This window comes from Vombatus ursinus, unplaced genomic scaffold (genome assembly GCF_900497805.2).
Source record: "Vombatus ursinus unplaced genomic scaffold, bare-nosed wombat genome assembly UNPS02014812.1, whole genome shotgun sequence".
Taxonomy (NCBI): domain Eukaryota; kingdom Metazoa; phylum Chordata; class Mammalia; order Diprotodontia; family Vombatidae; genus Vombatus; species Vombatus ursinus.
The window spans coordinates 88,809,494-88,824,255 of record NW_020954590.1 but is presented as its reverse complement, the minus strand read 5'-3'; the positions used below and the strand labels follow the sequence as shown (position 1 = coordinate 88,824,255).

The 14,762-nt window shown below is 39.8% G+C and overlaps 1 protein-coding gene across 1 annotated transcript in view; it reads right to left on the bottom strand.

Annotated features, from left to right (window-relative positions):
• Positions 1–6,987, bottom strand: part of LOC114054016 (serine/threonine-protein kinase Sgk3) — a 159,357-nt gene extending 152,370 nt beyond the window's left edge. The window contains exon 1 of the mRNA XM_027877100.1: positions 6,885–6,987. The gene's annotated coding sequence lies outside the window, so the exon portion shown is untranslated. The remainder of the gene's footprint in view (positions 1–6,884) is intronic.
• Between the last annotated feature and the right edge of the window lie 7,775 nt (positions 6,988–14,762).

The following is a 14,762-nucleotide window of genomic DNA, read 5'->3' as shown; positions in this document are numbered from 1 at the left end:
TATACACTTGAAAAATATGTGAGGTCTGTGGTTCATTTAGTTGATATAGATTTTCAAATATCTCACAATAACTGCAGCACCCTCTATAAGTCCTCAACGCACAGATTTAGGACCACTGCTCTAAAGAACAGAGCTAGTCAGTGTTGGAGAAATTCAAAGTCATTTGAGCGTAGGGTGAGACCTTAACAAAACTAGGTGATGCTCTTGGCTCTCTGTTTGACTGATGAGCTGTGTGACTCGGAACAAGCCACTTTAACCTCTATACATCTGTTTCCTCATTCATTCAACAATCAATTATAAAGCACATAATTGGAAGATTGGCTAGGTGGGCCTTTTATAGGACAGAATCTCAATATTGGAAGAGATGTAAGTAACCTTTTAGTTCAAATTGTCTCAAACAGAGAATCTCCTCTATAGCATCCCCAATAAAAGGTCAATCAGCCTCTCCTTGACCTCAAGGAAAGGGGAGCCCTTTACCTTCCAAAGCACCCTATTCCTCTTTGGGACAGTTTTATTTACTATGAAGTTTTTCTTTATATAGAGCCAAAATCTGTCTCTGCAATTTCTAGCTATTTCTTGTAGTTCTGCTATCTGGGGCCAGTCAAAATAAGTTTAACTGTCTTCCCTGACAGCCTTTAAGTACTTAAAGACAGTTATGTCACTCACAAGTCTTCTCTTCTAAAGTCTAACCATTCCTATCTTCTGAATAATAATAATAATAATAATAGCATTTATATGGTGCTTTAAGATTTGCAAAATACTTATGTTAACTCATTTGATCATTAGGAACTTATTTTTGGCACAGACTTACAAGCCCTTCTGGGTTCCCTCCTCCAACTTGCATTGGCACTGGGTCCCTAGAGAAGCAGCTAGTACTACTTTCAGAGTTATAAAGATAACCCTGTGGATAGATATCCCCCTAACACTACTAGCTCAGGAGCCCCTACTGGCACAATTCCACTTACCAATCATTCAGTAGACTCAGTTCTTTAGTAAAGATATTTATTCAAGTGGAACAGCAAGAATAGTAGTTATAAAGAATTTTCCCCAAAATGAAGGGCTCACTTTCCCACAAATACAGAGTCCATGGAGGTAAGGGCTAAAATGCAGGGCCTTAATGTCCTTTCTTTCTCCAGACGGTCCTCCAATGGAGAAGCAGCTCAGCTGGGCTTGCTCCTTGTAGAGCACAGTGTTTCACTAGATCAGTCAGCTGCTAGGCTGGGTCAAGCAGATCTCTTAGCTGCTGTGCTGGTTCCCACTGGGTCTGGCTGCTTCTTAGCTAGATTGGGAAGGCTACTCTGCCACTGGTTTGGTTGCTTCAGGGATGGATTGGGCAGTCACTCAGCTGCTGGAGACTACTGTTGGGTTGTACCAGGCAGGCTACTCTTTTTCTGGGAAACTGCTACAAGCTGGGTCAAGCAGGCTGCTTTGCTGCTGGGTAGCTGCAGATGGACAGGTTGTTCTGCTTCATCTTTACATTTTATAGATGAGGAAACTGAGATTCAAAGAAGCTAAGTTATTTGCCCATAGTCAAAGAGGAAGCATTAGAGAGAGGGTTAGAATCCAGGTCTTATAACACCAAAATCCAGTGTTCTTTCTACCAATCCAGGCTTGAATGTCGATTTTTCCAATATGGATTCCTCAAAAATTTATACGTGCTTTCTTTAAAACAATCAAATTAACAAGAAAAGGAGGAGACACTCTACTTAACAATTCTCTATGTTACTAGACACAGCCTTTTCCCATTTTTTAACTGTTTACAAGCAATGTACTTTCCAACATGGATTAAATACAATACTTCCCTACTTGCACAGCATAGAGGAATTCTACCCAATCTAATACCATAGCAACATCCTAGATGTTTTTTACTTTTTCACTTGAGCTCAGACCTGTGGGTTGGAAAGGAAGCATTTTTGCATTCAACCCATCAGATAAAGGCTTTGACATATGACATCCAAATTTTCCTCCTCAAAAATGAAACCTAATAAAGTTACACAAGTATTTGCTATTTATTTTTTATCATGAAAGATGCATCATTGCCTATCCTTGGTATTTACCTTTATCCTAAAAGGAGTCAAAACTTAGCTCTTTTGAGCAATGCAATGATCTAAGACAATCCCAAAAGACTCATGATGGAAAATGCTATCCACATCCAGAGAAAGAACTATGGAATCTGAATGCCGATCAAAACATACTATTTTCTCTTTTGGGTTTTTTTTTGTGTGTGTTTTCTTTCTCATGGTTTTTCCCTTTTGTTCTGATTCTTTTTTTCATAATATGACTAATTTGGAAATATGTTTAATATGATCATACATGTATACCCTATATCAGATTGCATGCCATCTTGGGGAGAGGGAGTGAAGGGAGGAGGGAAATTTAGAACTCAAATTCTTATAAAAGTGAATGTTGAAAACTAAAAATAAATAAATAAATAAATGAAATAAAAAGAGTCAAAAGTATAAGAATATAGTACTCAACAATAAGTAATGGTCTGGTTGGGAAAAGTCAGGTGTGTGTGTGTGTGTATGCAGGGGGATAATTTCTGGCACAAACAGTATGTTATATAACTTTTCATGAATCAGCAGTTTCAACAGCAATATTCATGAATTTTTTTTAGACCCATGTAGATTGGATGGAACAAAGGTAAAATGTTTCCCGAAACAAAGCAAGTTTCAAAAGCATTTTATTCTACCCCCTCAAAGAAGAACTTTGACAAGGAGATGATTCATGTTCAGGCTTCATTAACACTTTTATGCCATATAATACATTTCATGGGAAATGCCTCCCAACTCTGATTCTCCCTCCTCTCCCTTTCCACACAATAACCATCCTACCAGTTAATTTTCCTGTCTAATCACAGGTTACCTGTCCAAATATCATACATTTGGGGATACAAAGGGTCACACTTAAATTATTCAGGTTATGGTTCTTTCTTTGTGTAAAACTATCCCCTGTACTAGGGAGACTGACTGGCACATTATAAGCACATGCTAATCACTTGTTTTTTTTTAAATTAAAAGTGCTTGTGGCAATTATATTTGTATGAACTTGATCAGTTAATACAAGTGCTTGGGTGAAGTCACTCTCACAAAACACCCATTGTGGATCTGCAGCTGTTAAAGTTGAATTGATCAGAAAGTCATAGAAGGCAGAGAGACAGGCAAGCTATGAATATACATACCAAAGGGATGTGTCAAACCAAAACATTCTTAGGACTAGGAGAAAGGGGTGGGTTTGAGGGGTAGGAATATCCCTTAAAAAGTTCTTACCAGTACTTTTTGGGTCAAATCCTATCACAAAAAACTCCAAAGTCCAAATTTTGTTGCAACAAATATCGTTTGAAAACACTGGTCTTCCAATTAAGCTTGTTTAAATCTTCTTCAGTGATTCTGCTTATAGTATTTTTAGTACTAGTATTTGCCCTGTATTGAAATGTCTTCCTCTGTTGTGCTGGCTTTTGGAACAAATTTGGAGAAGGAAGGTTGGCTTGGAGGAAGGGAAAGAAGAGGGATGGCTCTTAATTCCCTAACCAATGATGACAGTTACAGCAGACTATCTCTTCTCAAAATTTACAGCTTGTAAGCCATGGCAGAGTGTGACATAAGAGAGCTTAATACTTTACTTCTCTACAAATCAGGCTAAGGCCCTAAGCTGCACATTGGAAGAAGATCCTTTAATCTTGAAAAGGATTTTCTAAATGTGCATTAAAATTTTAATATGGAAAACTTGAACACAGAAACAGTAGGAATGACTTACCTACAGATTACATGGATACAAATATGTGCTATTTTACATATTTTTATTTCAGTGCTTCCCTCAACTCTATGCAGTAACTCCTTAAATAACTAATGCTTTGAATATGAATATGCTATTGAATATTTTGGCAAAATTAGCCCAGGTAGTGGTTGAGGTCATGAGACTGCCTTTTATCTTTCTCTGTTTTCCCTACACGTAGCACAGTGCCTGGCACGGTAGTAGATGCTTAATAAATACTTACTGAGTGACTATTTTCAGCATTAGGTCAATGGATGGAATACTTAGGGAGACAATGCTCAGGTATAGGCCAGGTAGGTGGTACAGGGTCCCCACCAAGGTTGCATTCCTGTAGCTCCTTACACCTGATCATTTGGGAAAGGGGGAAGGGAGTGCTGCCTGGGTTAATTCCCTGGTGAGGAGACTATCATCAGAGAAGCAGGAGTTTAGGGCTTCTTCCTAGGCCTTCTTTTCTCTTGGTATTAGAATAAAGCTCATTATGAGGATGGATCATTTCATTCTTTGTACTTGTATCCCCCACACCTAGCACAATGTCTGACACATAATAGATGCTTAACAAATACTAGCTGATTGATAGTTTAATTATCAACATACAGTTATATATAATTATCAATATATACTTTAATTATCAATAGTTTGATAATTGAGATATATAGTTTAATTATCAATAGATTAATATATCAATAGATATAGTTTACTTATTGATAGAATACTTAATTATTCAAGTTTAATTACAATTTTTATGGAAATGATTCACAGATATATATTCCAGTCTAGATTTCTCACCTAAGTTTCAATTCAGCATCATCATCAATTGCCTGTTAAACATTCTGAACTGGATGTCCAGGAGACATCTCAACCTCATCATGTCCAAAACTGAATCCGTTATCTTTTCCCCAAAATTCTCCTATTTCTGCTAAAGGCACCACTACTTTTAAAGTCCCCCAGGCTTATAACCTTGATATTATCCTTGACTCCTCACTTTTCCTCACCCCACAGTCCAATCAATTGACAAATTTTAGCCATTTCTATCTCCTCAACACCAAATTGACCCCTTTTCTCTACCCATACAGCTACTTCTTTAGTTCAAGCCCTCCTCACCTCTCTCGTAGGTTATTGTAACAGCCACATGACTTCCTGTCTCAAGGCTCTCCCCACTTCAATCCATCCTTTACACTGACGCCAAAGTGATTTTCCAATCTGATTGTCTCTTAGTGGTTCCCTATTGTCTCTAGGACAAAATATAAAACTCCTGTTTAACTACTTCCCACTACTGGGAATACTCTCCCTCTTCACTTTTACCTCCCAGAATTCTCTTTCTCAAGCACCCATTCTGTGAAAAGTCTTTTCTGATCTCAGCTGAATGTACTCAGTGTTCTCCCTCCCAAACTACACTGGGTTTGAATATTTTGTGTTTATTCTATGTACATCTATACACATGTTGTCTTCTGCATTAGAATATAAATTCCTAGCCAATGGGGATTATCTCATTCTTTATATTTGTATCCCTAGCAAAGTATCTGGCACAGAGTGGCTGATTAATAAATGCTTGTTGATTAATTGATTGGGAAAGAAAGGAAAAAGAATGGAAATATCCTGCTTAGGTCAACAATGTGGGAAGAAATTCACATCCTGAAGTATTCACACCCTAATACTTGTTCCTATACCCGCAAGATTATCTTAGAATGTAAACTCTTTGACTTTAGGGAGCATCTCCCTCTCGTATTGGTATCCTCAGTACTTTGCATAGTGCTCAGCACATAGAAGGTGATTAATAAATGACTGTTGATTGATTTCTTCTTCTGGTGATGAAGTTTCTGATAATGAAGGATGACATTAGAATGGAACTGCTTTGTGATCTATTCTATTAATGGAGCTTAAAAACATTGTTCAGATGTGTCAAAGTGAATTTAAATCAGGATTGAATACATAGAAAGGACTAAATACACAGCAGTTGAATATATTTAACATCTGCTTTACATATCTATGCATATGTATATATCTACACACCTATATGCATGCATATATAGGCATACATTTTTATAAAATATACATACATTTTGTGTATTATGTGTTTGTATACATATATATGAATGTCACCCTCCAATCACAAACTGTTGATGATAATTGTAGCAATTTAATTTCAGTTGCACTTTACAGTTTCCTCTTTAGGAATGAAATTACATTTCTAGTCTAGCACAGCTAACCAAAGAAACAGGAAAAGCACTAAGATCTTTCAAGAAGAATCATCCAGATGACAATATTCTGTTCTAGTTCATTCTCCTTCGGATTCACCATGGCCAAAATTGACAGAAACACAGCTTTCTCCTAAAGCACTCAGGTCTCTAACCAAAAATAAAACCAAGTATACAATCCGAAGTTACTCAAGAAGAGTTGTGCTATCACTGTTTAAACTCCCCCAAACTTGGTTAATACTGTACATTTCTTTGTGTATAAACAGAACTACTCCAATCTCCTTACTTCGAAGACTCTTTCCCTCATTCCCGGTTCTCCTGCAGGTGTCCAGCTGAATCCTTTCTCAGGAGATTCCTTGCCTCCATATCTACCCCCATATCCTTTCCCAACTCTCCATTCTCAATATTTACGCATTTCCAAAATTCCAACCCACATTAATAATCTCTAGCCATCAAGGCTTTTAGGAATCCCTAAACGGGGCTGAATCTGAAGCAACCTTCTTGGGCGGGAATCCACCAACTTAGGTGGGTTTCTCTAAAAGTTCCCCGTGTGGGAAATAACCTGCCAGAGGCTCTTGAAAAGTTATTGCTTTTTACGGCCTCAGGTACTGGCCAAATGGAGAGAAGCGGGGGTGGGGGGGGTAAGAAGGTAGAGCAACCGTGGACCCCCGAAAAGAGGAGGGGGAGGAGAGTACATAGCTGTCCCGGGAGTTAGAGGAATGGAAGTAGCCATCAGAGGCCCCGTTCAGCTTTCCCCACGCTCGGCTCTTTCCTGCTCCGAGGTCGGAGTGGGGCGGGGTTACACGGCGCTCTGGGCAGCCCAGGTCTGCCGCAGCAGGACCTCGGGCGTGTGCTGCGGGAGAGGTCCAGGGCTCTCGGGGAAAGCCGGGTAGGAAGCCCCGTGCAAGTACCTACCCAGGCTCCAGCTGCGCGTCTCTGTCCGCTCCCCGGCCGCGCAGCCCGCAGCGTGGAAGCCAGACAACTTTGTCTTCCTCTTTCCTGGCCGCGGCCGCCGGCTTCACAGTTTCCTCCCTGACGTGTCCCTCCCAGCGCCGGCTCCGCCTGCACAGACCGCGAGGCGCTGCTGCAGAGGGAGCGCCCGGCGGACAGACCCGTGGACCGACAGACAGATCGGCAGGCAGACAGCGAGGCTGACCGACGGACTGACAGGACAGGCAGGCAGGCAGGCAGGCAGGCAGATAGACAGGCAGTCAGAAAGACAGACGGGTCGGCAGGTAGGCAGGCAGGCAGACAGACAGACAGGCAGGCAGACCTACTGATAGAAGGACAGACAGGCAGGCAGGCAGACCCGGACCGCAGCAGCGCGTGGGAGGGGGAGGAAGAGAGACTGGGAAGAAGTGGGTGTGGGGTGTCACTTTAGCCACAGTCCCGCTCCAGGCCCCCTCTCCTTCCAGCAAGGGGCCGCACCCCGGGGCTGCCTCCAAGCCAGGGCCGAGGGGGCGGGCACGAGTGCTAAGTAAAGCGAGTGAGCTCCCTCTCCCCCCGTCCCCCTGCTCGGTTCCTATCCGTAGGAAGCCTGTTCCGAGGCTCCCCAAAGCTCGGCCCTGGACTGCACAGGGCAGCTGTCCTACTCACAGTCCTGGGCTCAGGGGCTCGGGACATGAGTTTGTCCTGTACCTGCAAGCGGTACAAGTCCATGAGGCCTTCAGGGGGTGGTCCAAGATCCTGGACAGCCGCCTCCCCTGCCTCCCTTCTTCCCTCTTCGTCCCAGGGCAGAGGCCAGAAGTAACCACCGTTCCTCCACCCCCAGCAGGCTCGCAGCCTTGAGTGGCCTGGGGTCATCTGAGGACGCTTAGAAAGCTGGAGGGTGAGGGTGCAGAGGCCCCTCTGCAGCCCCCGGAGGATTTGGGGGGAACTGCAGGGTGGGTGGCCTCCTCTCCTCCCTCCAGCCTCAGAGGCTAACTACTGCAGTTCGACAGGCGGGTGGTAAAGTCCGGCACCCTTATTGTATTACACTCGCTCCCAATATTCCCCCAAACACACACACACACACACACACACACACACACATGCACGCAGAAGGCCGAAGCACAATCTTTGGCAAATCCACATGAATTTTCTTTTCCCGCCCCTGCCCTCGTTGTGAACAAGGTTCCCACTCAGCAACTGAAGAGGACTAGACACCCATTATTTGTTCCGAAGGAGGGGCTAAGATAGAAGAACTGACAGAAATGCAAACTTGCTTTAAGGGGGATGTAAGCAAATGTTGCTTAAAACTAGGAGGGAGGTGGGGGCAAACGTCTGCTTTTACGACTAGAAGCTTAACTTCACCCTCCAGGTGACGTGTTTGGTTTTTTGTTGTTTTTTGTATTTTTAGAAAAATCATGGCAAAGAGGGATTACAAAAAATTATCTGGATCATAGATTTAGAACTAAAAGGAACCTTAGAAATCAACTGGTGTAGCTCTCTGAGGAAACTGAGGCCTAGAGAAGTGAAGGAACTTACAATGAATTAAGCAGCTAGTTCAGCCTCTTTATTTTACAGGACCATGAGAACAAAACAACTTGCCTATGGATCACACAGCTACTAAGGGTATGGGATTTGAACCCAGGTCCTTTGACTCCAAATCCAACACCCCAAGTCTTTTAGATCTCTTAAACCCTAGCTCTAGGTCAGAGGTCTACAAGCTTTTTTGTGCCTTATCTATAGATAAAAATATTTTAATTTGTACCCCATCAATATTTGTGTATTGACTTATTTAAAAATTACATATATATATATATATACACACAAAAATAGAAATGTTGAAAGGATGAGATAAAGATGAAATAACACACAATCTTAGAGTCAGTGGGGAGCCATTAGAGCTTTTGGAGTAGCAGAGTGACATGGTCAGACCCTCACTTGAAGAAAATTACCTTGGCAGCTGTGTAGAGGATGGACAGGAATAGAGATACTTGAGGCAGGGACAACAATTAGAGAGTTATTGGAAAGATTTATATGAACTCCTGCTGAGTGAAATGAGCAGATTCAGGAGAACATTGTACACAGTAACAGCAACATTGTTTGATGACTGACTATGAATGACTTAGCTATTCTCAGCAATACAATGATCCAAGACAATTCCAAAGAATGTATGTTAAAAAATGCTAGCTGCCTCCAAAGAAAGAACTGATGTAGTTTGAATGCAGATCGAAGCATACTGTTTTCACTTTTTTTTTGTTTTTGTGGCATTTCCCTTTTGTTCTGTGTCTTCTTTCACAACATGACTAATGTGGAAATATGTTTACATGATTGCATATGTATAATCTATATCAGATTGCTTCCCATCTCAGGGAGGCGGGACGGAAGAAAAGAAAGGGGAGAATTTGGAATTCAAAAATTTTTTTTAAAAAATCAATGTTAAAAGTTGCCTTTGCATGTAATTGAAAAAATACTATTAAAAAAAATAAAAGAAAGGATAGCACAGAAGGCAGAAGTGTGAGGGCCAAGATTTACACCACTCAGTGATACCATTTTGACTAGAGTGGTGGAGACTTTGTCCTACTGTGCTGCTGTAATCTAGACATTATCAGAAGCTACCTGATGATGGTATCAAACAAGAATTCAGACATTCTCATTTACATGTTGCTCTTCAGATTCCTGGGTAATTACTTGAACTCTAAATCATAGGATCACAGGTTAAGAGGTAGAAGGGAGCTTAGAAACCATCTGCCTAGGGGAGGGAAGAGAATAAGCATTAGTATAGTGTTTACTTTGGGCCAAGTACTTTACAAATGTTATCTCATTTCATCCTTACAACAACTCTGATGAAGCAGGTGCTCTTTTTATCCCCATTTTACAGTTGAGGAAACTGAGGCCAACAAGTTAAGTGACTTGTCCAGGGTTACACAGCTAATATATGTCTGAGGCAGGATTTGAACTCAGATTTTCTTGACTCCAGTCCTAGCACTCTGACCACTGGACCTCTAGCTGGTTAGCCAATATGATCCTAATAAAAAGCACTTTATAGATGTTATTTCATTTGATCCTCACAACAACCTGTATGATTGCAGTTAAGTGATTTGCCCAGGAACACACAAATGAGTGTCAGGGGCAGGATTTGAACTTAGGATCTCCTACCCCAAGACTAGTTTTCTAGCCATTACACCACACTGCCTTTCTTTCCAGTATTTTCCCTCAGTGGCATTTCTCTGTAGGACCTGGGGTTTGTACATATAACTTCCTTAAACTTGAATTGTCTCTTAGTTTGAATTATGTTGCAATTAAAAATGCATCCAAATTTTTGCCCTGTATGCTCAGCTCTTAAAAGTGTATGGAAAGGAGGAATTAGATTCATTTTCAAATGAATTCATATTTATTATCAAGGGAAATATAAGTAAAGCAATTTGCAAACCTTAACAAGGTGCATAAATGTCTTCTGTTATTAGAGATATCCCTTTTCTAATAAAATAAATTGTTTAATGTAGATTATTGTTTTTCATTAAAACACAACAATCCTTCACATGTAGTTAAATAGATATTTATTGTTATGTATGGGGAAAAAAAGGGATGAACTTAATTGAGGTCAACAAATTGTTAGTACTTTTTAAGAATAATCTATACCAAAGTATTTGGACTATTGTAACAGTCTGCTGAGGGTCTGCCTGGAGTGAGGAGAGACTTTAAGCAGGCAGACCCACCAGTTCAGCCACCAAAATGATTTTTCTGAAGAGCAGGTCTGATCATGTTACCCCACTACTGAACAAATTCCAGGGAGTGGTTCTCTATTGCTTCCAGGATCAAATATAGACACTCTGTTTGGCATTCAAAGCCCTTTGTAATTTACCCCTCCCCTCACCTATCTAGTGTTCTTATACTTTACTTTGATCCAGTAACATTGACCTCCTTCCTGTTCTACCAAGAAGACACACCTTTTCTTAGCTCTGGGCATTTTCTCTGGTTGTCCTCCATACCTGGAATGCTCTCCCTCCTCATCTCTGCCTACTGCCTTCCCTGGTTTCCTTCAAGCCACAATTAAAATCCCATTTTCTATAGGAAGTCTTTCCTAACCCCTCTTAATGCCTTCCCTCTCTTAATTTCTATTTATCTTATATATTTTGCTTATTTGTACATATTTATTTGCGTGTCCTCTCCCCCATTGGACTGTGAGCTTTTTAAGGGCTAGGACAACCTTTTGTCTCTTTTGATATCCAGAGGACTTAGCATAGTACCTGGAACATAGTAGGCATTAATAAATATTAATTGATTACTGACTGACCAAAATACAAGTGAAAACAAGGGAGCACTGGTTGTTACTTCTGGTGTTACCACACTAATACCTTGTGAATAATAGCTAGCATTATGTAACTCTTGCTACGTGCCAGGCACTGTGCTAAGCACTTTACAATGATAACCCTGTGAAGGAAATATTATTATGATTCCCTTTTTATAGTTGAGAAAACTGAGGCAAACAGAGGTTAAATGACTTGCCCAGGTCACACAGCTAGTGAGGTCGCATTTGAACTCAGGTCTTCTTGATTTCAGGTCTAATGCTCTTTTCACTGTGCCATGTAGCCATAGAAAATAGCCTCTTTATGGGGATTCCCCCCCAAAAATCTGTGTGAGCTGCACTGGGGAGTATTTCAGATGAGGTGCTATACTTTGAGGTTCATTTAAATGTCTAGATGCTCTTTAATTCCACCAGAGAAAAGTGTTCAGTCTTTTTAAAAGGATCACTAGGTGTTAACATTTTATTACCATATTAAAACCTCTTCATCTGTGATTATATTAACTGAGCTGGGGCAGGGGGATGGGCAGCAAATCTTCTTTCTCCCCCCCCCCACTTACATAAGCATAAAGAACAGTCTTATTTTAGAGACCTTATGTAGATCACCATGGTAAAGGAAGAAAAAATGTAATCAAAGGAGAAAATTAATTCTGCTCAGAATTTTAGAAAACTTTACTTAAGACAATATCAATGCAAAGAAATTCACACACTTTCCTAACTTAATCTTTCACCTTTATTTGAGAGTTCTAACCCTTAGCAACATTCTTTGGACTACTTAAGCAGGCAGTACAGTAGTATTTTTTTAAATTAAATATTACTTTTATTTAGTCTAACTTTACATACACTTTTACTTATTTGTTTACATGGCATATCCCCCTCAGTAAAATATAAGCTTCTTGAGGGCAGGTGCCATTTTGTCTTTGTATCTCCAGCATCTCGTACAAAGATTTACATGAAGGAGGCATTAAAAACTGATTTTAATTACATTAGAGGCAGATAGGTAGTACAGTTGAAAGAATGCTGGATGTGGAGTCAAGAAGATCTGAAATCAAATATAGCCTCAGATACTTACTAGCTCTATTATGCTGAGCAAGTCACTTAACCTCTGCATGCCTCAGTTTCCTTATTTGTAAAGTAGAGATAATAATAGCACCTACCTCCCAGGGTTGTTGTGAGGATCAAATGAGATAATATTTGTAAAGTGCTTAACACAGTACTTTGAACTTAGTAGATGCTTAATAAATGCTTATTTCCTTCTTTCCTTCCTAAAAAACAGTAGTATTTTCTACAGAATGTAGACTCTGATTTTTATCCTTTATTCCTCTGAGAGAGAAATATTCTTCCTTTTTTTTTTTGTTTTTTTAAGGCATTTGGGGTTAAGTGACTTGCCCAGGGTCACACAGCTAGTAAGTGTCAAGTGTTTGGTCTGAGTTCGTATTTGAACTCAGGTCCTCCTGACTTCAGGGCCGGTGCTCTATCTGCTGCGCCACCTAGCTGCCCCCCTAGAAATATTCTTTCTACAACAGTGATGTGCAATTACAGTCTTAGCCTTTTCCCTCATTATATTATTATATATTATATATTATTATAATTATATTATTATAATTCTAGGGAGTTAAGGATTATACAACACAAATAATATTATCTATCATCTTGGGGACAAATATTGGGTAATCACAAGACCCAAAAGAAACTAGGTAAATGCTAATATCTCACAACAAATACCAAGATAAGCTTTAAATAGGTACATGACTTAGACATAAAGGGTGACATCATAAACAAATTAATGGAATAAAGAAGAAATTATCTTTCAGATCTATGGATTGAGGAAGAGTTCATAGCAAAAGCAGGAATAGAGAGCATCAAAGAAGGTAAAACAAATAATTTTGATTACATAAAATTAGTACACTGTTAATGGACCTGTGAACTGGTTCAGCTATTCTGGAAAGCAATTTAGGACTTTGCCCAAAAAGTTATTAAAATGTGCATACCCGGCAATACCACTACAAGGGCTACACTCCCAAAAGATAGAATAAACAGGACAAGGAATCATATATACAAAAATAATTATAGCAGATCTATTTGTGGTGGCCAAGAATTGGAAACTGAGGGGATACCCGTCAACTGGAGAATGACTGAAGAGGTTATAGTATATGAAGGTGATGGAAAGCTATTGTGCTATGAAAAATGACGACGGGGACAATTTCAGAGAAACCTGGAGGGACAAGTATGAACTGATGCAGAGTGAAGGAGAATAATTTCTATAACATCATCATCATTTTAAAGACATCTCTGTCCCTCCTGTTGGTTCATAGGTATGTGTTTCCTATTTAAGAATGCAACCAATAGAAGGGGGGAAATCTGCTTTTCCATTGGTGGCTTCTTTTCACTTACATTTTGGTTTTTACAAGGACGTCATACCTTCTTCAGCAGATGTAGAAACAACGTAGATACTGTATACAGGTACTAGTTTATTGTGTGTGTTCTAATTGGCTGCCTAAATCTTCTACTAGAGCTGGGTTGAGGGAGAAATAAAATTTAAAACTGCATTATAGACTCTTGTAGTTTTCTCCTTTTAGTTGGATAGAAATGTCCTTAATAAATGTATTTGCACTATGAAAAAAAAATATAGACAATTCTGAAAGACATAAGAACTTGGAAGAACACAATGATCAACCATAATTTCAGAGGCCTCAAGATGAAACATGCTATTCACACCTGATAGAGAAGTGATGGACTCAGGGTGCAGACTGACACAGACATAATTTTTTTTTAACATAGTCAGTGGGGGAAGTTGTTTTGCTTGGCTATGTGCATATTTGTTACAAGGGTTTTGTTTTTCCTTCTTTTTCAGTCAGAAGGGGATGGGATGAAGAAGAGGAGGATTTTCATTAATTGAAAGAAAAAAGAAAGATTTGGGATCAAATTTAGAATATTTTTTGTCAGGCAGAAAATAATGTAAATACTAGAGAAGAAAATAACACTTCAAAACTTTTACAAAGGTTTTCAATTGTCTTTGCATTCTTGTTAGAGTGTTTTCCTCTTTGCTCTGTAGCATAAATTAATCTGCTTTACCAAGTGGGTCAAATATCACAGCTTGCTACTCTTATTTTCTGCTGTAGTCACCACTAAAGAACCCCAATCCTAGGCTGCCTCAATTAAAAAAAATAAACATAAACATTTATTGCGAAGTCTGTGGTTGAAATCATAATTTCAGTCCCAATCTTCCTGTACCCTATTTGGTGGAGACCAAGAAGCCTTGTTTGCACACTGATCCACAAAATGACTGAAAATGAAAGCCTGGTGGGGAAATTGATGACATTATGGAGAAAAGCACAGTATACCAGTAATTAATAGCTGGACGTTCTGGACCGAAAAACTTAATGGAAGTTAGCAAAGCAACAGAAGAGGTAATTTTTCCAAACTTGAGACATCCACAGGAACTGAAACTGGTTTTAACTGACATAGTGCAGAGGAGAAGTAATTTGTTTTTCTGAGAGTCTCTCCAAGTGAATTAATTTTGTGAGAGAAATTAGCAATCTTGCTTGGTCTAGATTTCAAGC